This window comes from Vicugna pacos, chromosome 17 (assembly GCF_048564905.1).
Source record: "Vicugna pacos chromosome 17, VicPac4, whole genome shotgun sequence".
Taxonomy (NCBI): Eukaryota; Metazoa; Chordata; class Mammalia; order Artiodactyla; family Camelidae; genus Vicugna; species Vicugna pacos.
In genome coordinates, this window is record NC_133003.1 from 31,039,127 (window position 1) to 31,064,977 (window position 25,851).

At 42.5% G+C, this 25,851-nt stretch overlaps 1 protein-coding gene and 1 long non-coding RNA gene across 5 annotated transcripts in view; one reads left to right on the forward strand and one right to left on the reverse strand.

The window, feature by feature from the left end:
- The window catches only part of PTPRG (protein tyrosine phosphatase receptor type G), a 658,718-nt gene that overhangs the window by 74,036 nt on the left and 558,831 nt on the right, over nt 1-25,851 (forward strand). The window lies entirely within an intron of this gene.
- LOC140686586 (uncharacterized) lies at nt 17,101-25,848 on the reverse strand. The gene is made up of 2 exons (XR_012060420.1): nt 25,747-25,848; nt 17,101-17,242 (listed from the first exon to the last, which is right to left on the reverse strand). It is a non-coding gene; the product is annotated as an uncharacterized lncRNA (long non-coding RNA).

The following is a 25,851-nucleotide window of genomic DNA, read 5'->3' on the forward strand; positions in this document are numbered from 1 at the left end:
CAATTTGCTGCTAGGAAGTTGTTAGAACATTAGGGCTGCCTGGTTTGCTTTGTCTTTTGAAATTAGCTTCATAAACACACAATTGAAGAGGCTCCTGAGCTTGGGTATTGCCTTTCCTCCTACCAAACTAAGAGCGCTTTACAAAAGTTGAAGCATTTCCAGGCCAAGAATAAAAATATAGTATAAAAGATATAGGGAAAAACTGAAAATGAAAGTAAACAAATAGAAGCCCAGACTTAGCAAATATTGACAACAATTAACACCTCTTGTGGGTCAAGTTGGCAGAAAACCCAGTGTTTGGGTTGAACCGCAGAAAATAAAAACTACCCAGTTGGGTTATGGTTGATGGCTTTGTCCACACTCCACATGTCTCTTCTCTTCCGTGTTTTTGCTGCCCGTATTCTGAAATGCCTTTCTGGGCTTGGACCTTGCCTGTGTGTGAGTCCCGGTAGAGGCAGAGTCTGTGTGATGGTCAGGTTTCCAGCCTCCCTTGCAGCTAGTGTGGGGTCATGTGACCTGGACACCACCAATGACATACATCTACCCCAGACTTGGGATCTGTTACTAGTTTTTCTAAGACAAAGGGGCAGAGGAGAAGCCAGTTTGTCAATGATACGGCATCCTGTTGGTGAGGCCAGTGATGGCTGTCAAGGGGCCTTATTAACTGTCCTGGTTCAAGAGCTTGATTATCCAGCGTAGGAGTTGACAAATTTTTTTTGTCTGTAAAACGCCTAGTAGTAAATATTCCAGGCTCTGTGGGACATACAGTCTTTGTTGGAACTGCTCAGTTCTGCTGTTGCAGCAGGAAGGTGGCCACACACAATGTGTGAATTCGTCTGTAGTTTGCCAGTCTCTAATCTAGCCTGCCCGGTGATCCTGGGAGCTGAGCTACCTCATGCTTTCCATAAATTGTCTTCCTTAGATTGGATAGAGTAGATTTATTTTACTTGCCTCTAGGATATGCATTTCTACTTTCAGGTTCCTTAGTCCTAATTTACTGTGTGTAGTGGCTATAAAATCCTACCTGATTCATACAGACACAAAATAAGGCTGTCCTATCTCCAAAGAGATGGCAGCTCTTTGAGGGTAAAATATGGCTCACTCCTGATTATCTGCAGTCAGTAATTTAATGTTTTTAAAAATTCTTAATTGAATGTATCCTCTTTTCTCCGAAATTCTTCTGGAGTTAACACATCCAGAAATTTTTCCATTCGAAGCATTTTTTCCCCTATGGGGGTTCTGTGTACCCCTTACCCCATCCCCCCAGTGGTACATTCTGTATAACTGTAGTAAATCAAAACTAAGACACTAACAGTGTCACATTCACAGACTTTATTCAGATTTCCCCAGTTTTACATGTACTTAGTTGGATCTGTGTGTGTGTGTGTGTGTGTGTGTGTGTGTGTGTAGTTCTCTGCATTTTTACCACATGTATAGATTCATGTAACCACCACCACACTCAAGGTACAAGACTTTGCTGTGTTCCACCACCACAGAGATCCCTGTGCTACCCTTTGTCGCCACATGGAGCCTACCCCGACCCCTGGCTGTCACTAATCCACTGTCATTTCAGGCACGTTGGATGAATACAATCATCCACTGTGTAACCAGTAGGGTTGGTTTTCTTCACTCAGTGTAATTCCTCTGAACCCTCCAAATTGTTGGTCCTTTTTTTCCCCCTAAGTGGCATTCCGTGCTATAGATACATAGCTCAATTTGTTTAATCATTAATTTGTTGAAGGACATCTGGGTTTTTGCAGAATTGGGCTGTTGGAAATAAAGCTGGTACCAACCTAAGGGTACAGATTTCTGAGTGAACCTACGTTTTTGTTTCTCTGAAAGAAATGCCCAAGAGTGCAATTGCTGGGTCAGGCGGGAAGTGCGTGTTTCATTTTATATGAAACTGCCAATCTCTTTTCCTTAACTGGGCACAGCTTGAATTGGCCAGTTTTGAACCGTTCTCCCCGTCTTTCATTTAACTCTCTTTCAAACCATTATCTGAATTAATTTCCCTGAAACAGTAACTTCAGTTCTCCTACATGCCAGCTATTATACTCAGCACCAAACCTGCATTCCTTTTTTAATCCTCATAATTGCTCCCCCAAGGAGGGTAACGATACTGTTAAAGAGGCATCGTTCTCTAGAGAGGGAAACTGAGTCAGAAGTGTGTAATTAACTTGTTCAAGTTCATCCAGGTCATCAAGAGGCAGAACCAGCAATTCAGACTCTGTCTTGGAGCCAGGGCTATTAAACACCTTGCTAGACTGCTTTAGAAAGAGAGCAACCTGAATGGTCGATGCACCTGATGCCCTGAGATGTTCCCTTACGAAGTGTCCCGATTCTTGTCATGGCCCTTTTTTGACGCCTGTTACAGCCTGCCCACCTTACCTGCTGACGCTCCCTTGCACCCATCATGAATCCTCTGCTATTAAAGTCCTTTGGACTTTATTTACTCCTGTTGCTTTTGACATAACACAAGCCCAAGACATTCCACAACTTTGTAAGTGGGGGCTTAATATCTGACTAAACCGCTCCCGTTGCACGGTCACCTCAGTAGATCCTAGTGGTGGAAGTAGTGGAGGAAACTAGCAGAGAGTGTAGGGAACCACACTGGGAATGAAGACTTTAAGAGACTGAAATAATCCCAACACGCTCATGTAGTTGTAGGTTTGTTACCCATGTAATTCTTGTTCCATATTCGAGCCCTCACGACTAAGTCTTAGCTAGCAGTACCTAGCTACGTAAGGAGTCCTTGTGGCATCCCTGTGGAACCCATCTTTTCCGTGAATGCCTTCAGGCCCAGTTGTATGCTCCAGAGATCCAGATATAAGTCACTTCACCTGCCCCTATCAGGGTGCACACGCTCACCACAAGAAAGGGGAATGGAAATCTGGCAGCGAAAGAGAGTTTCCAGGGAAAGGATGACATACTCCCAACTTCTTGTGGTATAAGAGACAATTTCTTCTGGAATACACATCTTGAAATAACTGAAATTCCTCTGTCCTGAGATGAAAAGCATTTCATTTTGTGCCAGCAGCTAAAATGCAAGTTTTTGGATTGGGGTGACCCCCACCCCCCACCCCCGCCAGGATCACAGACCAAGGGAATACCCGCTGCCTCCCCGGCTTCCCGCTGTGCAACACGCTCCTCATACATCCATGTGGCTGCCATCTGGGCTGCACTGTCTCCAAAGAGAGCGGGCAGAAAATGTTCTATTAGGTTCTGTCGCCCTGTACGGGAAGAAGAATGGCATATTGTTAGAATGTTTCTCCAGAGAATGTTTTCATGTTCTTCCTTGTGTATTTCAAACTCCAAATGAGAAGAGTAATGGTGGCGATGGGGGATGAGGGGTTGGATAGTGCATCTCTAAAGATTCTGATCTTTGCTGAAGGAGTTGTTTATTTATATGAGAAAACAAAGGATGTCGTTTCCTTGAACTGCCTCAGCAAGCCCACAAGCTAAGAAATGCATGTGGGTTTAATGTAGTACAGTGACGTTAAGGAGCAGTCAGATGTGAGTTTACTACCAAGGTTAAGAAAACCTAGTGGCAACTTTGGGTTCAGTCAGAATAACAACTAGGCTTCATTGTGGCAAGGGGACTGCTGGGCTCTTTGCTTGTGTACTGACTCCTCTCAGAAGTACGTTGTCCTGTTTTATAGATGTGCAAAGTGACTTAAGGACGTCTTAAGTTTTTTTTTTTTTTTTTTTTGCTCAGGATCATATGACTGGTAATAGGGCTTGTGATTGGTGGAACCTGAATTTGGGGTCTCGACCTTGCTTTGTTATGCCCTTAAGCCTGTTATTTCAGCCAGCAGCGGATGTTCTGGCTCATCAAAAGCAGATTATAAATAAAGAACACTCTTTACAAATAATAGCACTAAAGTCCTAGTAAACTTGGCACTGGGTTTAACTACGGAACTTAATCAGGGGCATCTCTGCTTTCTCTCGAGGTCTCCTTATTCTGAATTCTCCTCTTTTTTCTTCCCAGAAGGAAAAATAAAACCTGTAAGTGTCTAGGGTTACAATGCTGGGTAGTTGTGTTTTTTTCCCACGGAAGTGCAGTGATGAAAGTATGAGGGGCAGAGCTGCACGCTGCTGTTCAGAAATGATCTGATGCACCACGAAGTCACCAAATGGAATCAAGGAAGCCAAGGGTGGAGGCTCCATATACCATAATCCTAAAAACATCGAATGCCAGCGAAGGATGACGGAATTGGCCACTGCCGCATCCCCGGGAGTACCAGTGGGAATGTGTAATACAAGATTTTTGTGGGATGAGACTCATGTTCAAAAAGCACGGTGGAGAGTTCTGCACAAAACGGCTGAAAAGCAGCCAAAAAAAAAAAAGAGCTCATGAATGGTTGAGTCCTGGCCAGGACAAGAGAAGGGAAATGTGGCACCTGACTTAATAGGATGCAAGAGTTATCCAACCATCAGATGCATCTGCAATGTTCACGAAGAGGACAGTGGGACCACTTGACTGTGTGAGGAAGAAGTTCTGTGTTTGAGCCCCTGTATTTCTAACCAGCGAGGAGTCAATGTTTCCTGCTCTAGTGCGAACGTATAATCAAATTAAGTAAACATTTCATCATCATACACACAGTCAAGTTTTATTTTACAGTGTATTAATGCGATCACTTTCAACTGCTTTGTGTTGTATTAATTCTTGAATTGCAAATGAGCTTCTCTGTCCGATGTGTCCCTTCTTCGGAAGGGGCTGTTCACCACTCTGGCTTTATGGCTCGCTTTTCTTGTTTATGTTGTAAACTAATTTTAAATACCAATAAAAATTTTAGGGATCCTATTTACATCTGAACAAAGATTCAGCAACTTCAACCTTTATTTTTTGCCGTGAAGTTGTCTAGTAAAAAGTTTATATGATTCCACTAACTGTAATGGCTCAGATAAATTATGCATTTATCTGTTATGTATGTTTATATTTCTTTCCTTATTGCCCACACTTTTAAAACCCTATTCATCAACCTCGATTACACAGGTGTATGTGGACACGTCTTTTTTTTTTAAGGAAAAACACAATTTCTCTGTGCTTCCAGATGGGTATGTTGGCTATAAGATAAAAATCCCAAAATGCTTAACAGACCATCTGGTGCCTTGGTAGGGTTTAGTTGATTAAGTGCTTATGTACTGATTTCTAGTCTCAGCAGAGGTAATCATACCCCTCTTTGGATTTCTACCTTAAAAAACAATTGTTCATGTTTTGTCCTATTGTTAATCTGTTTTTTAGAACTTTCAAACAAAGGAGTGGTGGTAGATGGCGCCAGCCGTATTTTTGTGCTCGTGCAGTTCCCACGTGACTGGCGATATGTCGTCCTGAACAGGCCTGATGAAGCTGAAGAATTAGGTGTAGTTCGTGGGACATAACTTTCTCCAGGACATGGCAACTGGTCCATATGGGAAAGGACCTTGCCTGGATTCATTGGCATTTAGCTTGAAGCTAAGCAATTTCCATGTACCAACCTGTTGGAAGGTTTTTGGGTGTGTACTTAGCAGGTCACCTCTTAATGCCGTGGCTCTTGTGTATCTTGGACAGTGTTAAACATTTCATAAACGTTATCCGCTGGGAGTCATTTAAGAATTAAATAAATAGCACTGTAATCCTGTCTTGCAGGTGCAAAGTGTGTTAGCCACTGGCAGAGCTGATCCTCAAGCCTCTTTGCACCCGGCTCTGCAGTGCAGTTGGAAGTTTCTCTCTGGTGCAGCTCTGTGTTCCCTGATGGTTGGGACACTTGCTATGGCCCCGCTCTTTGCCAGGGATGGTGCTCGGATTAGGGCTCCTCAGAGGAGTAAATGTTTCTCATTTCTGTCCTTTTGGAAACTTGCTCTGCTGGTAACAAAGTGTTTTAAGCACTGTTAATAATAACTTTTCTCCTCTTCCTTATACTTAGGATAGGCCCTGGTCTTCCCACAGAGTGATTTTCATCCTGATACTCTAAAGCAGTGTTCCTCAACCTCACCACAGTTGGGGCCAAATAATTCTGTGTTGTGGGGGACTGTGCTGTGTGTTGGGGTGTGTCTTAGCAGCATCTCTGGCCTCTCATCAGTATATGCCAGGAGCCCTCCCCTCCCCTCCCTTCTCAGTTGAGACAACCAAAAGTATCTCCAGACATTGGCAAATGTCCCCTGGGGGACAGATTCCCCCGAATTGAGACCCACTCTTCTAAAGTCACTACCAGCTGTTTATCACTGGGTAAAAGGGTCAGAAGCCTGTTTTGGCAGCTGCAGAATCTCCCTGTCAAAGGAGAGGAGATTTACAGCCCGACCACCGGATGGCATGGAGGTAGAAATTGTATCAACCAACAAATTTGTATTCATTGTAGAACATTTTATAAATACATATAAGATAGGAAGGGCAATTTTTAAAAAGTACTTGTAAGCAAAAAAAAAAAGGGAACAGCATTAAAAAAAATCTTCCAGTCTAGAGATAACGGTGATTTAACATTTTGCTCTTCATCCCGGTAATGTTTTATCTGTACATATTATGTATAAGAAAGACGTGGTGTACCCACAGGGATAGAAAGGATATACTGTCTCCTTTTTTTTTCCTGTCCGTATTGTGAACATTTCCCATTTCTTTAAGTCCCCTTCTCCAGCGTGATTCATATTGAACGGTACACCTTATCTGCTATTACTCATCATTTTTCACAGTTGCAGTAATCTTCAGTTAATAGAACAATGTCTATCTTTCTGTTATTTTGATATTGGACATTTAATTTGTTTTCAGTTTTTTTTTCCCTGTTCCAAATAATGCTTTGATTTCTTCCCTAAGCATGTATTTATAATGTACTAGGTACCAAGCATTTCTGTCTCAAGCACCAGGACAGAACAAGTGAACAAAACAAGACCCTTGCTTGCAGGAGTCTGCCGACCTGCTAACACTTGGAGCTCAGTCATTGTGTGTATACGTCCCTTTGTTTTGTTGGGTTCTTTGGGTCCTGCTGTTTTCTCCCGTGCATTGTCTCCCACTCCAGCTTTTTCTTTGCTCTTCTAGACGACCTCTTGTCCCGTGTAAGAGCTCAGCCTGAAAGGGAAGCTGAAGAACCTGCTTGCCTGTGAGGTTAGGATTACCCTTGGCTCAGATGCTCCCAGCTTTCTAGTGAAATCAGCATGAGCCAGGATCTGCTGGAAACAGCATGTGTGTGCTTGGTTGACTGGGGGAACTGTCAAGGAACACGGTTAATTAAGGAATTTAGTCTGTTACACAGAGGATTGACTGAATGGTGTCTTTCTTGTCTTGTTTTTCACGGCAGGCCTCTTGGGAAGCCCAGTGCGGCACAGGAGAGGCGTAGAGGGGGTATGAGATTGCATGCCTTTCCTGAGTCCTTGACCTTGGCAAATTACTCCATCTCTTTGAGCCTCAGTTTACTCTTGTGCCTCGTAGAGTTGTTGGTAGAAGTAGATCAGATGTGTGAGCAACGTTTGGCCTGGGGTCTTGTTCCTACCCCACCTTTGGGGAGTCTCTTGCATCATTCTGTGAGCACCTGCTGTATACCTGCTGTAGGCCAGATACTTTACATGCTTTCTCATAGCACCCTTAGCAGATAGATGTAGGTGGAATTCTGTCATTTTTGCTTCATGTATTTTGAGGCTTGGTTGTTAGTGAATATATATTTATAATATCTTTCTGGTCTTTTGACCATTCTATCCACATGACCCAGGGCTTGTATGATTTGAACTTCCAGCTGGTGACAAACAGGGGTTCATGCATGCTTTCTTATCAGCTTTTCAGGGTGTGGGGCAGAAGGCACCCTGGTTGCCCTAATAATCCCGCAGGTGGGATGGTTGAGCCTCAGAGTCCCATGCCGGGTTGGTCCAGAGTTGCACATGGACATAGCACTGTCTCACAGGCAGGAGATGGATATGCTCTCTCCTGCTCCTGTTTCTCTGTATTTCATCACTGATTATTGTCCTCCCAGCATCCACCACATTTTCAAGTTACATTTTTCGTATATTTATTGACCTGTTCACTATCTTCCTTTACTCTGTAGATTGAAGTAAGATTGACATTATCAGTTTTATTCATTCCTATAAATTCCTAGAAAAGCGCCCGACACATAGTAGGTACTTAAAAATAGAGATTAAATGAATCTTTTTGAAACAACTCAGTCAGGAAGGAATGTCAGTTGTACTGAGTGGTTTTTGTTGAGGGTGTATTCAGGCTGATACGTGCTCATGCGTGGGTGCACAGTTTGGCTGTTTCACTCTTTAAAAAAGTTTTTTTTTAAATTGAAATATACTCAGTTACGATGTGTCAGTTTCTGGTGTACAGCATAGTGTCCCAGTCATGCATATATACACATATGTTCATCTTCATATTTTTCTTTAAAGGTTATTACAAGATACTGAATATAGTTCCCTGTGCTGTATCGAAGAAATTTGTTTTTTATTTATTTTTGGCTATTTCACTTTTTTAAAAAAGATTACTTTTATTTTTTAGTGGGAAGAGGGAGGTAATTAGGTTTATTTATTTATTTTTAGAGGAGTTAGTGGGGATTGAACCTAGGACCTCATGCATGCTAAACATGCACGCTATCACTTGAGCTGTACCCTCCCCCCTATTTCACTCTTAAAGGTGGATATCATTTATTTTGTCAGAGTTTCCTTCACCTGATGCAGAAGGTGGCACAGAGACATGGTCTTAGTCTCAGGGATGAGCAAATGTAAAATTGAAGTGTTTAAAATCTCCACTTTATATGTGAATAATTAAGAGCTGATGGTTCCAGAAAATAGGAAATAAGAATGTGTTTTAAGGAACGAATATAAGAATGTGTTTTAAGGAACGAATCCTGTGGTGGATGGATTTCCAGAGCAGAGAGGAGGTACCAGTTCCAATTACTTGGTATCACAGTCACCCATTCCCCTTTTGTGACATTATTTTAAAAATTCAATTTCTGAGGTTTCTTCTCCAAGTGGATTCTTGCTTCAGCCCCCTAACAGTCCATCCACCTGGTTTTGTTTGATGAATCTATTGGAATTCAGAATCTGTAGGATTTTGGGACATTAATTTTACTTTTTAGATGGATTGGCTGGATGGTGCCCAGAATTCTTGTATATTGAAGATGTCTTTAGTTTCTTCATTTTTTCCTTTCTGGTCTCACAGATTTTCATTTGTTCTCAGTTTTTTTTGCAATTGGAAACATTGTTTTTATGTATTTGTCAGGTATCATTTACAATCTACTTCATGCCAGGCACCTGGGATAGAACAGTGAAGCAGGCAGACCCCTGCCCTCATGGAGCTTACATTCTAGTACAAGCTCAGCTGCATCAGTGTCTATATCCTTGATCTGTTTTCATGGGATTCATGGTGCCCTGGTGTCCCTCGGATGTCCTGCCTACCCCCCAACTTTCTTGGCTCAAAATGATTAAAAATAAAATGAATACAGGAGACTTTCAAGCAGTTACTCACACTGGAGCATTTGGACTTTCTCTTCTTAAAGAGTGCAGTTCACATGGCTGCTGAGGACTGTGCAGGCCTCCTTGTCCTTAGGCTGACCAGCGGGCATTGGTGGGAAAGGTGCCTTGTTGAAAAGTGGACTGTTGAAAAGTGGGCTGCTGACCAGCTGGGGCCGGCTCGGCCTGGCCGTGCTGCTGTTGGTGATGTGAGCATGCATTTGCACACACACTGGATGGCCCCCCTTCCTCCCCTGTGGACAGCTCCTTGAAGAAGATGTTTGGGAAATATAAGAACTCCAGACTCTGGAATGGGATGGAAGGAGGATTTAACTCTCCGGGGCTGTGAAAGCTGCCAGAATAGGAATGTTGTAGCCTGGACCATGTAGGTGCCAATGCCTGTGTGTTTGGAGCATCTCACTCACTGCAGCTGGACATTGTGAGTCCAGCTGTCCCCAACGAGAAGGTGTCCCCAGAAGGGTGACGAGGTGAGGTCTCTGGGGCAAGTACAGGGTTAGAGGAGGCAATTTGCCTTCAGGATCAAGAACTTAGACTGGCCCTACAGTCAGGTAGCTATGGATTCCACTACCAGTTCTGCCATTAACTCTTTTGTGTGACCTTGGCAAAGCTGGATGACCATTTGAGCTTGTCTCTATTTCCCCAGCCCTAAATAGGGGTCTAAAAATGTCTAACTTAACGCCCCTGGTTTCTGTCTCCCCTAACCCATCCCCATCCATCACACGCGTGCTTTCAAATTTTGTTACCTGTCACTTAATCACTAAGTGTTTTTTTGTTTATTTCCCCAACTAGGAAACAAATTCTTTGAAAGTCAGGGATTTGATTCTTTTTTTTTCCCCCACTGCTGTATCCCAGCACCTAGTGAAATATTTGTAGAATGAAAGAATGGATTTGCTAGTGGCTCACGGTCATTATCTTGTGCTCCCTGGCCCGTATTTCTTTGTTGCTTCCTGGAAAAGATCATTGTCAAGTAAGAACCCAGCCTGTGCTTGGGTTTTAGGCATCATGAATCCTGCCCACTGTTGTTCTTGGCATTTAACTTCTGAGTCTGTTTTTGAGACCAAGAATGTAACCCTTGTTCCCACGGCTTGTTTAGGACGATGTCTTCGGAAATTGTTGCTGACAACCTTCTCTGCGAGAGCGTTGCTGTCTTTCCTCCTGCCACTGCCCTGTCTCTTGTTCTCCTTTCTCTGACAGTGCCCAAGGCCTGGTAGGGGCACCCCGGGGCTCCTGCAGCCTTGGAGACCTGCTGATCCCTGCTTTTAAGGGTCCTGAGCTGTGGCCTGATGAACATCAAAGACAGGATGCTGATGGGTTTTTTTTTTTTTGAATGTTTTTTTTTTTTCAAGCTCACAGCTGTCAGTTTGATTAGATGTTCTCAGGGCTTCATATAAGCATTGAAAATGTATGTTTTCTTTCATCAACAAAGACTGTGATTGTGCAAGTCCAAACAGTGCCGCTCAGTTGAGTATCTTCTAGTTCAATTTTCGGTGCCTCTTGACCGACTGCATTCTGCTTCATTGGAGAGAAAGATGGCTTGATGGTGCTGTGTACCCTTCTTAAAGCGAAAAAGCCTTTGCAGACAGTTTCTCCAGGCAGTGGATGTAGCAAGGTGGAGAGCCAGAAAATAGGGGCCTGGGATCTGATTTTGAGCCTTCACTACCTCCCCCCACCCCCCAAAACCTCAGGCAGATAAACATCTTAAAAAAATAATGTTCAAGTGTCAAGTTCCTCCTCCGTCCAAAGAGTGGATTAGATTCCGTGTAGTATGGCTAGTAGATTTTATGTTGTCTGTCACTGGTGATGAAAAGGTAGAGACTGCTTAAAACCCTGTGTTGAGAAGGATTCTGATGTCATATCTGGGCCCAGGTGGCAAAGTGTCATGATCGACTTATTTTTGGTAACCATTTTACCTGAACCAAATGATCCTACTTTTTCATTCCTGGATATAATGCAATGTTTCTTAAAAAAAAGTTTATTTAATTGAAAGAACTGAGTTGATTTTTGAAATAGAGTAGATCAGAGTGGCAGAAACCATGAACAGAGTAGGAGAGAGAATGACCTTCTGGAAACACGAAGTAGGTGAATGTTAACCTGCCTGACAGGACTGTTTTGGGGTTTTTAGTACAGGTGGAAGCTCGCGGTTTCTAAAGACAGCTCAGAGCTATTAACTACGATGTGTTCAGTTTCTTTTTTTGACCAGGGGTGGATCTGAATGCAAAGCCTTCCCAAGCACTGGATAAGAGAGGCGTCACGGGTGGGGTCTGAACAGCAGATAGAAGGTTGGCAGAAGCCCAGTTGCCTAATATCCATGTAACTTGTGACTGACAGTTATTCAACTTCCCTGAGCCACACCTTCCTCTTCATTAATAGAGAGGCAATAGGCTGTGCCTTGTGGTGTTGATACAAGAATTCCAGGGATTGATGCAGAGGATGCCTCTGGAACAGCCCTGGGTCCAGTACACCCGCATCCACATGTTGGAGAGAAGGATGATTACTAGACACAGGAAACCTTCAACAGTTCATTAAACAGGTTTTAATATTTCCCCCCGTTATTTTAAAAAAGAGGTGCCTGGCCTTCCTGATTACTGAGACTCTCTGAAGTCTGCAGTTTTATTTTTTTCATGAAGCTTTGCCCCCCCCTTTGTTTAAAAGAGAAGTTATTTCTGGATGAAGAAGTAGCAAATCTTGACTTTGGTGAATATGTTATTTCTTCCCTAGCTTCTATATGCTCTTTCTTGTGCTTGTGTTATGTGTTATTTATCTGGTTGCCCAAGGCAGTTTAGAATATGTAAGCATTTATGCAACCGAACATTTCTTAGAATTATGGCATCTTTGGCAAATAGCTCTTTCTAGGCTGAGACATTTTCTCATACTATAAATATCAGGAGCACTAGAAATTAAAAAATAAGTATTTCATTTTTGTTTATAAATCCTACCCCCTTTATTTTGCAGTGGGTAAAGGACTTTGCTTGTTTGTAAGTCATTTAGCTTTTGTTCTTTCTGTAGAGTGAGGAACAGGTAGATCCTCATTTGTGCATAGGTACTAACATTCTTACATAAAGAACTCAGTCTTAGACACATAAAAACCCAGCACCTGTGAGATGGTTTTGAAATTTGATTATGGAAATGAGAATAACGATTTGGGAACAGTGGTCTGTCAAAAAAACCAGTCTCTTAGATTTTCTTTTTGAACATTAATAATTTAAATTTTAATAAGTATAGGCCTAATGCCTTATCAAGTATGATTTGCTTTTCTTATTATCATACACACTTCGGTGTAGCTAACTTGTTAACGAGATCTGCTTAGCAGACAGGCCAACAGAAAGCAGCTCTAAACTTCTAGGTCTAGATTTGTGGTTAATAGACCTGCATTCTCCTGAAGCTCTAATGTCTTCTTATCTTAGACAGAGTTATAAGGTAACAGTCCTCTTTTAAAATATGTTCGCAAATTCTTTGACACTCCTTTTTTCAGAAGCTGGGCCTTAATTTTCCTCCTGGGGAGTATGGACTGGACTTAATGACCCACTTCTAATGAAAACAGTAAGGTGGAGGTGGTAGTGACTCTGAGGGTAGGTCTCTATAAAGAGACTTGCTCTCTTGGGTCATTCCCTGTGGGTGAAGCCACCTGCCATGCTGTGAGGACACTCAGGCAGCCCTGTGGAGAGGCCCACATGGTGAGGAACTGAGGTCTTCTGCAGAAAGCCACGCGAGTGAGTTTGGAAGTGCACCCTCCATTCCACCTGACACCTTGACCGCAACCTCACGAGAGCTCCCGAGCCAGAACCACCCAGCCAAACAGCTCTGGAATCCTTGACCCACAAAGACAGGGAGTTAACTTTTGTTAGAAGCCATTGTGTTGTGGGAGAATTTATTATGCAGTAATAAAAAAAAAAAACCCATACAAGTTAATGGTGGGGGCCAGAGAGGAATGATCAGTCCTCACTGAACGCATAAGCACATGCCTCTCCATGGCATGCTATGAATGGGGACCAGCCATGGTGGGGACCTGGGAAAGGCCTTTCTAGAGCCAGACAGGGGAATGTTTGGGGGTCAGATTTGGTACTCTTTATGCACAGGGAAGATCTGTTCCAATCACAGTGTTTAAAGACCTCCCACCTGAGAGTCGGTGATGACTTGGCACATCTGGCTGTCAGTCTGCAGGAGTACAGGTGGACGAGTGAGGGCAGGTCAGGTGCTACAGGTGCAGGATATAGGAACTGGCTTCTGATTGGTCTCCAAGTCTCTAGTAGCTTCTGAAGCGACTCGTTGACATAGTTTTCAAAACCATAGGAGAGAGCAAGGATATTGGCATTCCCCTCCGGCTGGGGTGTGAAATCTGGCTTTGCCGCTTAAAACATTGTGATTGCCACCAAGGCTGCGATGTGACTTTGTCATTTATTTCTGAATGCCTGGTGTCAAGGAACATGGAAGGAACGTCATTGTGTGATTCTGAGCAGGGGACAGTCTTTTTGAGCCTCAGTCTCCTGTTCTGTATAATGAGGATAAATAACCCCTTTCCTCCCAAAGTTACTGTGAGGCCTGGAGATAGTGTGTTAAAAGCACTTCCTAGAGTGTGTGGCTTACTGGAGGTGGGCATGCGGTTCTCAGAGTCCTCAGAATTAATTCAGAAGTTTTGGTCATGTTGAACTTTGTGTTTTGGCAGAATGAGTCTGGGTAATTCAGTTCCTGAAATTGTCAGTGATAAATTCAGAAAATGAACTGTTGGATTTGGCTTCATGTCTGGATTATGTTAAGTGGATTATCACCAAGTCCCCACTTTCTGTGTTCCTTGTAGTCACGTTGATGTCATACAGCCCTCTCATTTCCAAGAAGGTTACGTTGCAGCTGTGAGTCATGCTTATCCAGCAGGAAGCCACATTCCTGGGACTCACTTACGGGCTGGCCGGGTGCAGAGCCCTTGATATACAGATGGACCACCTCCCATCCTTGTAATTCTCAGTGCAGGAGCGTGTCCAGATTATTTCTTTCTCTCACTGAGATTGTTTCAATAAAGTGACTTAGCATAAATCTGGATATTCAGTAAAAATAATTCTACTTTTGTGCTGGGTATAATGTTTACGAAAGATAGTTTTGGGGTTAAAAAAGCAAGATGGGAAGATAGTAGGAATTTTCTGCCTGAAGGCTTAGAATAAGTTTAACCAATTGAACATACCCTATTTTTGTGTTAGATTTGTTTGTTTGCGTAGTTTTGGCAAGTAGTTTTCTGATAATTCTTGGTGCTACCATCAGTATCACCCCTGGTTGAATGGGGACTCTCATGAGGGGCTCATATGTAATGTCTTACTTTGTTCTGTGCTGTTTTATGTGCTAAGCTGTGGTTGGGGGTGAAATTCTGAGGAAAGAAAACCTTGTGTAGCAGGTGGGGGGGATCTTGGGTTTTGAGCTCCTGCCTTTCTATTATTTAGAGCTGGAGACCTAGAAAGGATCACAACTGGGGATCCAAGAAATGCATGGTCTGGCCTCTGCAATACTTGCCTGTCTGTGTGTTTTCACCTTCTCTTCTTGGAAATGTGACTTTAAATCCACTGCGGAAAGCCAGAGAAATAAGTTTGTTTCAGTCAACGGTTCTTTTATAAAGACATGCGTACATTTTATGGAGGCTCTGAGAGTTACCATGCAAGTTTGGACCAAATCGTGACGTGAAAAGTGTAAAGCAGCCATAACTGAACTGAAACACACAGACAGAAACTCACATAGTTAAAGGCTTTTTTCTTTTCCCCCTAAAAATCAAATGTGTAGGTGAAGTTCTTTTACTGGGAATTTTATATGTGAATTTGAAAAGTCCCCAAAATCACATAAAATAAGATGATATTGGAAAGGACTAGAAGTCTGGCTCTTAAAGCCTTTGTATGTGTGTGTGTGTGTGTGTGCGTGTGTGTAATGAAGTGGCTGATTACACGGGGCACCTTAGACAGCAGAGAGAGGTGGCTGTGTATCTTACTTGGTACATAAAGAAATGATGTTAACCTTTCCAGAATGTGGGTGGCTATTGAGTTTGGGCAGAAAATCCTATAAAGGAGAAGGAGCTGCAGAATGGAACAAACTCCCAGGTGCTCGATAAAACCCCTGATAAAACAGGAATGCGGGCTGGTCAAGATCAAGGGCAGCGCTGCTGAGCCGTGGAAGGCTCCTCACTGACGCCAAGGTGATGCGCTGCCCCCTCCTCCTGCTACCGCTGTCTGAGTTACTTGCAGACCTGACGCAGATGGGGACTCTCTTTTGCTAGCAGCTCAGAGACTTTGGATAGCTTATTTCCCTTAAGTTAAACCTACCAGTCTTCATTTGCCAAATAATTCCCACTTCTGGGAATGGTGTGTTAGTAAACCTGACAAGCTTGTGTTCAGGTCTCTGCTTTTAGTTACTCGGAGGCATGATTGCTGTTTCGGGCTGGGCACTTCTTTGTTGTGTGGGGGACTGTCCTGTGCATTGTAGGATGTCTAACAGCATCGCTGACGTCTGTCAACTAGATGCCAAGTGGAACCCCCTTCCCCTCTACATGTGATAATAAAGATGTCTCTAGACCACTTTGCTTCTGACCACTGATGCAAAGGTACTGTGGAAAACCTGATGTCAGATTTTTCCTTTGATCAGAATGGTGCAGAACAGTACTTGGAATGAATGGGTGACTTCAGTTTACCTCCTATACTAATAAAGAAATTTTATAGTGGTGATTAATAAATGCTCATTCTTTGAATCGATGATTTAAAAGTTGATTGTAAAACTTAAGCCCAGCCACCTGCTCCTTCTTGTTTCCTTAAATCAGCATTGATTGCTTTGGAATGGACTTTGAGAGAAACAGCAGAAGTGGTCTCTTGTGACCCCAGATCATAGTAGAACAGCTCAGATCCTAAGAGAACCACAAAACACACTTAGGAGTGAGCTCAAAAGTTAAATGTGTCCCAGCAAGTTAAACTTGGATTGCATTAAGTTGCGTTTAACTTGACATTTTAACCTCTATAAATCTATTTAAAATTTTGTTTCTAAGACATTGACATAGGGATGGAGAGAAAATTTCTAACTTTTCCTAGAAGCTCTACCATCTTCAACATACACCTAATAGAAATAAAAATACATGTATTTGTCACTGGTTTGGGGATAATGATTTCAGTCAGATTAAAAATAATGCTTGTAGTGGACTTGATGGTACTTTATATGTGACAGCCACTATTTCTGTATTAATTCACTTGCTTCTCAGAATAATCCTATGAAGTAGATTCTGCCATGTCTGCCCCTCTCTCTGCATTTTATAGACAAGGAAACTGAAGCAAAGAAAAGTTAAATAACTTGCCCAGAATTAACTCGCTAGTAATTGACAGCCTGTGTCTTTAACTTCACTTCTGTGGATTCTAAGATTTGATTCTCAAGATCAGGGGTTGGCAAAGCACAGGCAATGGGCAAACATTGGCCCACTGCCTGTTTCTCTTAATAAAGTTTTGTTGGAATGCAGCCACGCTGTTTGTTGATGTATTGTTTATGGCTGTTGCCTTGTTACAGTGGCAGAGTTGAGTGGTTACAACAGAGGACATATGGCTGGCCAGTACTATCTGGCTTCGTTACAGAAAAGGTCTGCCCACTCCTCCACAAGACCAAGACTAGTCTCATCCACATGAGTGGTCCAGAAAGGTAGGAAAATACAAAGAATCATAACTCTAGAAACTTTCAAGTAAGCTTTAGTTAGCATTCATCTCATACGCTGAAGGTCCAAGTATTTGGTGTCATTCTTCGTGTTATGGTGGTTGTCAAAGTGTTTATAAGATTCATCTCTTCCTTAGGACGTTCCCTGCAGTTCTTTCTGGGAGAAGGGAAAGGAACAGATAAATTTAAATGCATGAGAAATGGGAGGGAGCTTGGCAAAATGGATTGAGGGACACTTGTCAATGAGTGGGCTATTAACGTATTGCAGAGATGACAACGAGTGTGGACAGAGTTACTCTACAAAATAGGCTTTCACTGCTTGCAAAATTTGAAAACTGCCCCCTTCAAGTTTCCATTCTTCTTCCTGCTTTTCTGCAACAGCTTCTGAATAGAAACTGACACCCTGCTTTTTCGTAGAAAACAAACGGCAACCTGCGGGGTGGACCTTCTAACACAGAGGCTCAAGGTTTGGAGAGAGGGAGATAAGAAATGAATTTCTTTTGTCGAATGAGAAATTATGCAAATTTTAGAGAAAGTATTAGTGGAAACGTGTAAAGCTTTAATTGGTTTTACAGTTTTATCACTTTCTTTAAAAGGTTACTTTGTGAGCATTACCCTCTGCTGAACGTGGTAGACACTTCGTGAAGTTTGATGAGATCTTGGAGTAAAAGTACAAGAAATGTGACTCTCCAGTATTTTCAAGTGATGATACTATTTTGGGCTAAACGTATGTTACGGGAGGCTTCATTTACTGGAAGGATTCACTGCACCACACAGATTCCTCTTTATCTGAAATAACTCTGAGCTGCGGCATAAGACTTTCTGCTCCCACCTAATTCACAGAATACTTATTTAGTATACATTAAATCAACGGTGGCCTAGTTTTTTAGGCTCCTTTATTATGCTGAACTTTACTTAACACAGAAATGCTTTATAATTATAATTTTGTCCCCTGGTAAAACTAACACTGTGTGTTGCATTTTTATTATTGACACCTCCTTCTAGGTCCTCGAGAGTGAAGGATGCTAGCCACTCTCTAGGACTGGTTATTTAAAACTTCGATTTTTGATTGAGAGTGGACTAATGAAAACAGATCTTGTATAGATCAAAAGCAAAAGTATGAGTGTGTTTGTTTCAGGTGGAGATTTCCCAGTACCTCATTTCCTATGGGGCTGATGCATGGGTTTTGTGGTACAGAGCTTGAGATGTTGTGAGCTGCTCACTGAGACCCAGAATCGTATCAGAGGAACCAATTCCACACAGTGTGGCATGCTCTGACACAGGTCTTGGTGCTGAGAGGCTGGAAGGAACATTGAGCATGCTCAAAGAGACGCCAGCACAGTCACACCTGCCACCTGCCCGGGACAGTCAGTGTCTGTAGGGGCATCCACTTCTGTCCTTCTCATCCCTCCTTACTGCCCGTGAGAGACTTACCACCACCGTTAATTACAGTTCTGTGTCTCTTTCAGGTAGTTGGTCTATTTAAGTTTACTAGGGAACCCAGTTCATACAGTATACTGTTGAATAAATGAGTGTTTTGCTTATTTCTTCTTCTTTGAAGCAAGAAATTTCCTGCTTGGAACCACGTCTCCTAGGTTTATCTTAACATTCTGTACAACACACGTTACTCTTTGAGGCTTGTGCCCTCCATTGCTGCAGAAATCAGTTGTACTTGAGACACACTGGCACAGACTGAGAAGAGACTATGACATCTTCTGGCATCGCAGATGACTGGCTGGGCAGGGAGGAGGTAGCAGGTGGGGCTGGGAGATCCCACAGGCCAGAAAGTGTGCTGTCTGTGAACAAGGGCAGGGAGGTGGGGCTGTTTCTGCTGGGGAAGAGACAGCTTGATAAGGTGCTTAAAAGCCTCAGTTCTGGAGTCCAGCCGACCTAGATGTCTGTCCAGGTCCTGGCTCACTGGCTGTTTGACCTTGGACAACTTTGATTCAACCCTTTTCAGCATTAGTTTCTATTTTAGTCCCCTTGGGCTGCTGTAACAAAAATACCATAAACCAGGTAGCTTATAAACAAATTTATTTCTCATAGGTCTGGAGGCTGGGGAGTCCAAGGGCAGGGTGCCAGCAGATTTGGTGTCTGTTGAGGGCCGCTTTCTGGTGCATAGATGGTGCCTTCTTGATTGTGCTCTCATACGATGGGAGGGATGAGCTAGCTCTCTGGGGTCTCTGTTAAAGGCACTAGTTTCAATCATGAGGGCTCTGCCCTCCTGAACAAATCACCTCCCAGTTCCCCTACCTCCATACTATCACTTTTGAGGTTGAGATTTCAAGATAAGAATTTTGGGGGATGCAAACATGAGGAACATAGCAGTTTGCTTGTCTCTCTGATGGGGTAAAATACCTGCCTCAGACATAGCCTCTTGGGAAAGTGTTTAAAAAAAAAACCAAAAACTCTCAACACCAGGAGCTAGGATGCATAAAATCCTCTCTGAATGTTAGCTTTTTAAAGCTGAATTTGAACGGATTGAATTGCATTGAGACTCAGTCTGTAGGTTTGTGGCTTATGTGCAAAAACTTGGGAAGACCCACTTATCCTGAAATCAGATTCCTCGCGAAACTCTTCCAGGCCAGCAGGATGTCAAGGATGCCAGAGGATTAACTCGTTCCCAGGGATCTCAAAATGTCATATGGCTTTCAGACATACCTGACTTATTCTTAAGAGCACCTTGCCCGGGAGGAGCGCGTTTTGTAATATTTGTTTAAATTATGTTCCAGAGCATTGCGGACTTGTAATCTGTGTTCAAAATGGCATTATCTGCCACAAAATTGATCAGCGTCGCATCTTTTACTTGCTTATCTCTGCTTCCCATATGGTCAGACTCCAAAGCTAGACCTTGAGGAGACCCACTAACTCATTAACCTCTCTGACATGAAATATACACCTTCCAGAAGGGGACTACCTGTGGGAGGCAGCACGTGTAAAATCCCTTTCAGCCCCACTGCATATTCCTGAGTCCCGGTCCGAGCAAGGCGTTAACTTTAGTGCAAATTCTCATAACATGCAGGAATTTCTCACAGTTGAGTTTGTGCTGTCATTAAAAACTTATTCTTTAGTTTTTTTCAGAAATAATTAAGTAGAACAGAAGAAACGACCCCCGCCTGCCTTGACATTTTTGGTTCTCATTGTGGTTGTTGAAATCCCAGACCGCTGTTGGCTTGCCCTAACATGGGGGAGATGTGAAGCAGAGAGAAACCTTGTACACGTGGTAGAAACCTGCGGGGTAAGGCAAGCCCTTCATCTGGTTCCAGTGCAGAACAGGACAGTCTCCAGGCTGAGACGGTTGGAAAAAAAAAATTTTAGGTGTTTACGGGAAACCGTTTTTCCCAGTTAACTTGGTTATTGTATTTGAGGTCTTGGGATTTTTCTTGACGTGAGGTGAATGCTTTGCAGAGAGAAGTGTTTCTTAAAGTACCTTGTGTTTTGGAGGCTGAAAGTTACAGAGGTCTCTGCATGTAAAACAGAAGTTGTCCCTGCATCTGAAGCCAGTTCTTTGTGCTTTCTCAAAGGAGCTGAAATTTCTGTAGATTAACGGCTTGGCCAAGGTTCTTCTTTCTAAAACTCTGGCTTAGAGTTTTTTGGTAAATAACCAAGAACCTGAATAGTCCCTTAGGATAAAATACTAGATTGAGATTTTACAAAGTTGGGCTCTCATTGTGCTGTTTCAGCCTGAGAAGTGAAGGTGATACATTGTAGATGCTACTGTAATTCAGCATTAGTATTGAGTGCAAACTTGGTATTAGATATCAGATTGAATATAAAACATAACCTCACATGATCTTCTTCTTAAATATGGAACTCTGAATAGCTCTTGATTGGATGGGAAGTGGTGACTTGAGTAGAAAGATCTGAGCGCTAATTCCCGTCTGCCCCTCTTTCAGTGCTGGGTTTTACTATCACCTAATCTGGTTAAAACCAGAATGGAACTCCATGAATGCAGATTCTATTTTTATTGGGGCAGGAGCGTAGAAGGAGAAAAATTCCTCAGTCCTCCGAAAAGTTAGATTGATGTGTTGCCGGATTCTGTTTATTTAGCAAATGTTATTGAAATGGCACCAATTTGTTGAACTGGTTGAAAATGAGTTTAAAATAATTTTATCTTGACCTTTCCTTTTTATTGCAATTTTTCTAATACCCGAGGAGGTAGCTGGAGAAGTCCTGGAATGTCTTTCAAACTCTGGATGGGAGGTACTGTTTGGAGGTTGCCATTTAGTGTCACTAGGTGATAATTCCCCTCTGTGTGAATGTCATGGTTACAGTCTGCTTTTTTGCCTCTAAAAGAACAATTATATTCAGGAAATTTCCTACTGCATTTAAAAACAGCTGGATGAAAGTCATTTTAAATCCCCAAATCCAACACATTAGTTCTTTTATGCATTTAATTAAGCAGAAGTTAAAATAAATTAGAACAGAAGACATTCAGTGCTGATTGTTGAATCAACAAAGCAAGAAACAGCCTAGCATTACCCCACCACAGATGTCTGTCACTCAGCACTGTTGCCCTATAAATTTGCATCAACTCTTAACATTTTTTGAATAATGATTTCTTCTCTAGTGAAAACTGGCACGTGATACATAGCTAGCAAGGTTCTTTGTACAAACTTTATTTCTGCATGTGTGGGTGTGCGTCTACCTGTATGTGTGTATAATAAATTTTTTTTCACTTGTAATAACTTCGCATTGTTGGATCATTTTTCGGGTATGGGAGAGGCTAACCTAATGGTAACGTTTAGGAAGATATAATAAATAGAAAAATAGGATTTAGCAGTAAATTTAGGTTATTATTAGTGGAAATGACTGTTGAGATTATTTCATTGTAAGTATTACAATATGCTTAAGGACAGGGTGAGTTTGAGTGTAACTTGACTTTATAATGCAAGTAATGTATGTTGGTTCATTGTAGAAATAGTTGATTAAAACTATTACAGTCGGAAACCTAGCTCTGTATTCTCACCCACAGCTATCACTGTTACCATTTGGGTGCATAGACTTTTCCCCAACATGTATATATTTTGGGCTGTTTTTTTTTTTTAAACAAGATTATTATGCTTTATAGGCAGTCTTACATTACTGTTTCCCCCTATTTAATAGAATTTCATGGTTGATATGGTATCTGGTGTTGGCTTCCAAATAACCAAGGGGCAAGGCAAGGGTATGGCTGATGTTACAGCTGAAGCAAAGATTTATCCTTAAATTTTGGATAATTTTTTGCAGCTGGATAATGAGTACATAAAGGCTTACTACACTCTTTTGCATAAATTTTGAATTTCCTTAATAAAAATAATGTGTGTGTGTGTGTGTGTGTGTCAATTAGTCATAAACATCTTCCCAGGTCCACAGATTAACAGTGCTGTCAGCATCCCTGGGGACCCCATGTCATGCTGTTGTAGCATGAAGCCATAATTTGTAGCATAGTCATAATTTAACCTTTACCGAATTGTTAGTTTGCAGTTTTTGCCATTCAACAATTCTAGCAGTTCTCGCAAATGGATGCAAACTGGTTTGGTCATTTTCTTAAGAATTTGTTGGCTAACTATTTATTTCTTTCTCATTGCTCAGCGAGGAGTCTTGAATTATGATAACTGTAGAGATGAGAACCAGAGATCTTTATTTTGAAAAGTTACTAAAGCCTGTGAAGTCAGTACATTCACTGAATACTTAGTTGTAATTTAACTGACTCTTAGAGTTCCTCTCCCCGCACGCATGTGTGTGTGTGTGCGTGCACACACACACAGCACACACACTCACGTCTACCAAATACTTTTTATTTCTATAGGTCTCAGTGCCTGGGTGTAGTTTAACAGATGATGGAGTTGCCCTTGGCTCTCCTGGAGACATCTACTTGGGGACACAGAGACTGAGTAATTTATGGGCGCTGTTTCATCTTTGAATTGTTTATTCACCGCAAGGTACTAATTCCCACTTCTCAGTGGAGGGCCGTTCTAGGCCTTCCCCTGGCCAGGGAGCATGGGAGCCAGACAGAATAGTCACCGGGTGAACATGGACCAGCCATTTCTTACCTGCTTCCACAGTTAATGACTGAGAGTCCTGGGTGATGAGTGTCGTCTGTTCCATGAGCCTCAATGTTAATTTGGGTAAGAAGAATACATTTTATATTAATTAGTACCTCTAACTTGATTTTAAGTATGGGGCAGGTTCTGTGTTATACTGGGCACCTGCTCTATCCAAGGGAGTCTTCGCAACAGTCTTCAGAGGCAGTTTGTATTATTCTTCCCATTTTACAAAGGAGGAAAGGAGGCTTAGACTGATAAAGCAGTTTGCTTATTTGTGAGGGCCACACTGCTGAATATAGATTTTTGGACCCCACAGTCAACCCCTTGAGTAGCTTGGATCACAGTGTCCGTGGACCCATGGTGAGTTTCTGGTTGATGTGTGTTTACTTCTCATTTGTAAAAATGTATGTGAATAAAGAGCCCTGGAGGTGGCCCTGGGATTAAAATCTGCCTGTTGGTTATGTGTTTGAAAGTTTCCTTCCTATCCATGCCTCAATGTGTAAATCTTACCAACTTTCCATTTTTCAGTCCCTCTTAGTTTGATGTGTAATAAATCAAATTTCTGATGTGCAGGGTCCCAGAGTAGTCGAGTGGCTTCCCTGTGTAAGACATTTCTTAGGTTAGCGATTTCTGAAACTTGGCAGCGCCCTTTGATGTGGGACACCTAGAGCAGGAGTCAAGGGTGCTTAGGATACTGAACTGTGCGATGGGAGGGGAAGGGAAGTGACCAGGAGAGTTTTGGAAGGTAGCTTTTGGTCAGCAATCCCTCATGAATTAAAACTTAATGAAAGCCGTTTGGGAAATTCAGTACCCAGAGGTAGAGACACCTGGTTTGGAAACACAGCATGTTGTGTGTAGAGCCTGATCAGAGTCTCAATGTCGAGCAGATTGCATGCTTTATCATCATTAGATGTTTGGTGCAGGCCAGCCGGTTAGCTGGGGCTGGGAGAAGCTACATCCGCTCGGGCAGCGTCCACCTGTCTGGTGAGCAAGCCCAAGGCATGGGTGCGCTTAACCACGCACCGCCCAACCCCAGCCAAAGGAACATGGGTGATGCTTGTAAAATGACTGTCTTTTTCAAAGATGCTTGAAAACCTGCAGCTGAGGAGGCCATCCAGAGTATCTGAAGGGGTAGCCTGGTGAATTTTAAAAAATGGCGGAAGGGATGGATAATCATGTTTGGTCCAGGGAAGAACTTGTCAACGTGTGTTTTAAGATGTCTGCTCAGTCTTTACAAATTAAAGTTGTCTGAGTGCGCAAAGTGGGAGTCAAGAACAGGGAGGGGCCAGGTGGAATTCGAATTGTCAGGCACAACCAGGTGGGATTTCCCTGCACCAGCTCTTCTTGTTCTGAGAGAAGTACTGTGCATTGTAGCTTATCCCTCTGTCTTGGCATCTTCGATCTCTCCAGCTCCAAGCATCATCAGACAAGAGGGCCACCTCCCTGATAAAAAAAAGTTCATTGGCTGAAAGCCCAGAGTGTTTCCCATCTTGGTTCCCAGATTTCTTAGCTTGGCATCCCATGTTTTCAGTGAAGAATTACCTGAGATATTCTGCAATCCTGTTGTAATCACATCCCGTTTTGATAACTATTAAAAATAAACCCAGGCTCTTCCACTTTCTGTTGGTTGGTTGACTGAAACTGTAATTTTGTTCTCCAAAGGCTAATGCCAATTGTGTATACACTTTGATATTGTATCCTCACCCCTAAATTTTGGGATGCCTCTGAATGCCCACTCCTCATTACAGATCTCTGTATTAGATCTTATTTTTTTTTCTTTTTCTTACTTATAAATCTTTACTGGAATAGTGGCTTTTCCCCTTAAATGAAGACAGTCATCCATAAATTAAGTTTATTTGACTGGAAGAATGAGAGAATGAATATTCATGAGGACACCAGCCTGATGTGATCGGAGAGCCTGATAGAAACACTGCAAGACTGTGTTCTAGTCAAGTTGAATAGTTTAGAAAGCGTGCTGCCTCAGGGATGGATGTATATACAAAGTCCCGAATGGTACATTAATTGATTTTGATTACATGACTCCAAAGCTCGAGCATTTCAAACTGTTTTCAAACTAAATGGCCACTACATTTGGCAAGGAATCCAACTGTGCATTGGGTTCATTATAAAAGGAGATCTTGACAGCTCATCAGGAGGACAGAATGCATCCTAGGTTTTTTGTTTTTAGTAGTTGCTCAGTTTCAGAGGAGCTTATATTGAGTTTCCTTAAAAGGCTCTATAAATTTTGCACCCTTACCGCCAGCCAGGCCAGAGTGACTCTGGTTAGGCACTCACAGAACCTTAACACTGTGGTCTCAAAGTTTCGTCGTTGGAGTCCAGCTAATGAAACCTCCAGCGGTCAGAGGTTCATGAGGCTCAGTGGAATCTGATGGAAACTTAAGGATGATCCTCAGGAGAAGTAAAATCCGTGACACTTGCCCCCTTCATCTTGTCCCACTTTCCCTCAACTGCCCCACTCCTGGAACGTTTTGTCTTTCTCAATTTCTCTTCTCCCCTTAAGCAATGTACTAATTAGACATTAAAATCTCCCAGCCTCTCAATCCCAAAGCAAAAACTGATGAACACAGCAAACCAAAGCATTTGGGCTAGAAAAGAACAAAGATGTACGTACCTGCTGCAAAGATTGGAAGCTGGAGCCAACACTGGTGACCCGAGTAGGGTGACCATATGTCCCGTTAATGCCAGCTTGTCCTAGTGTAATTATTAACAGTGCACC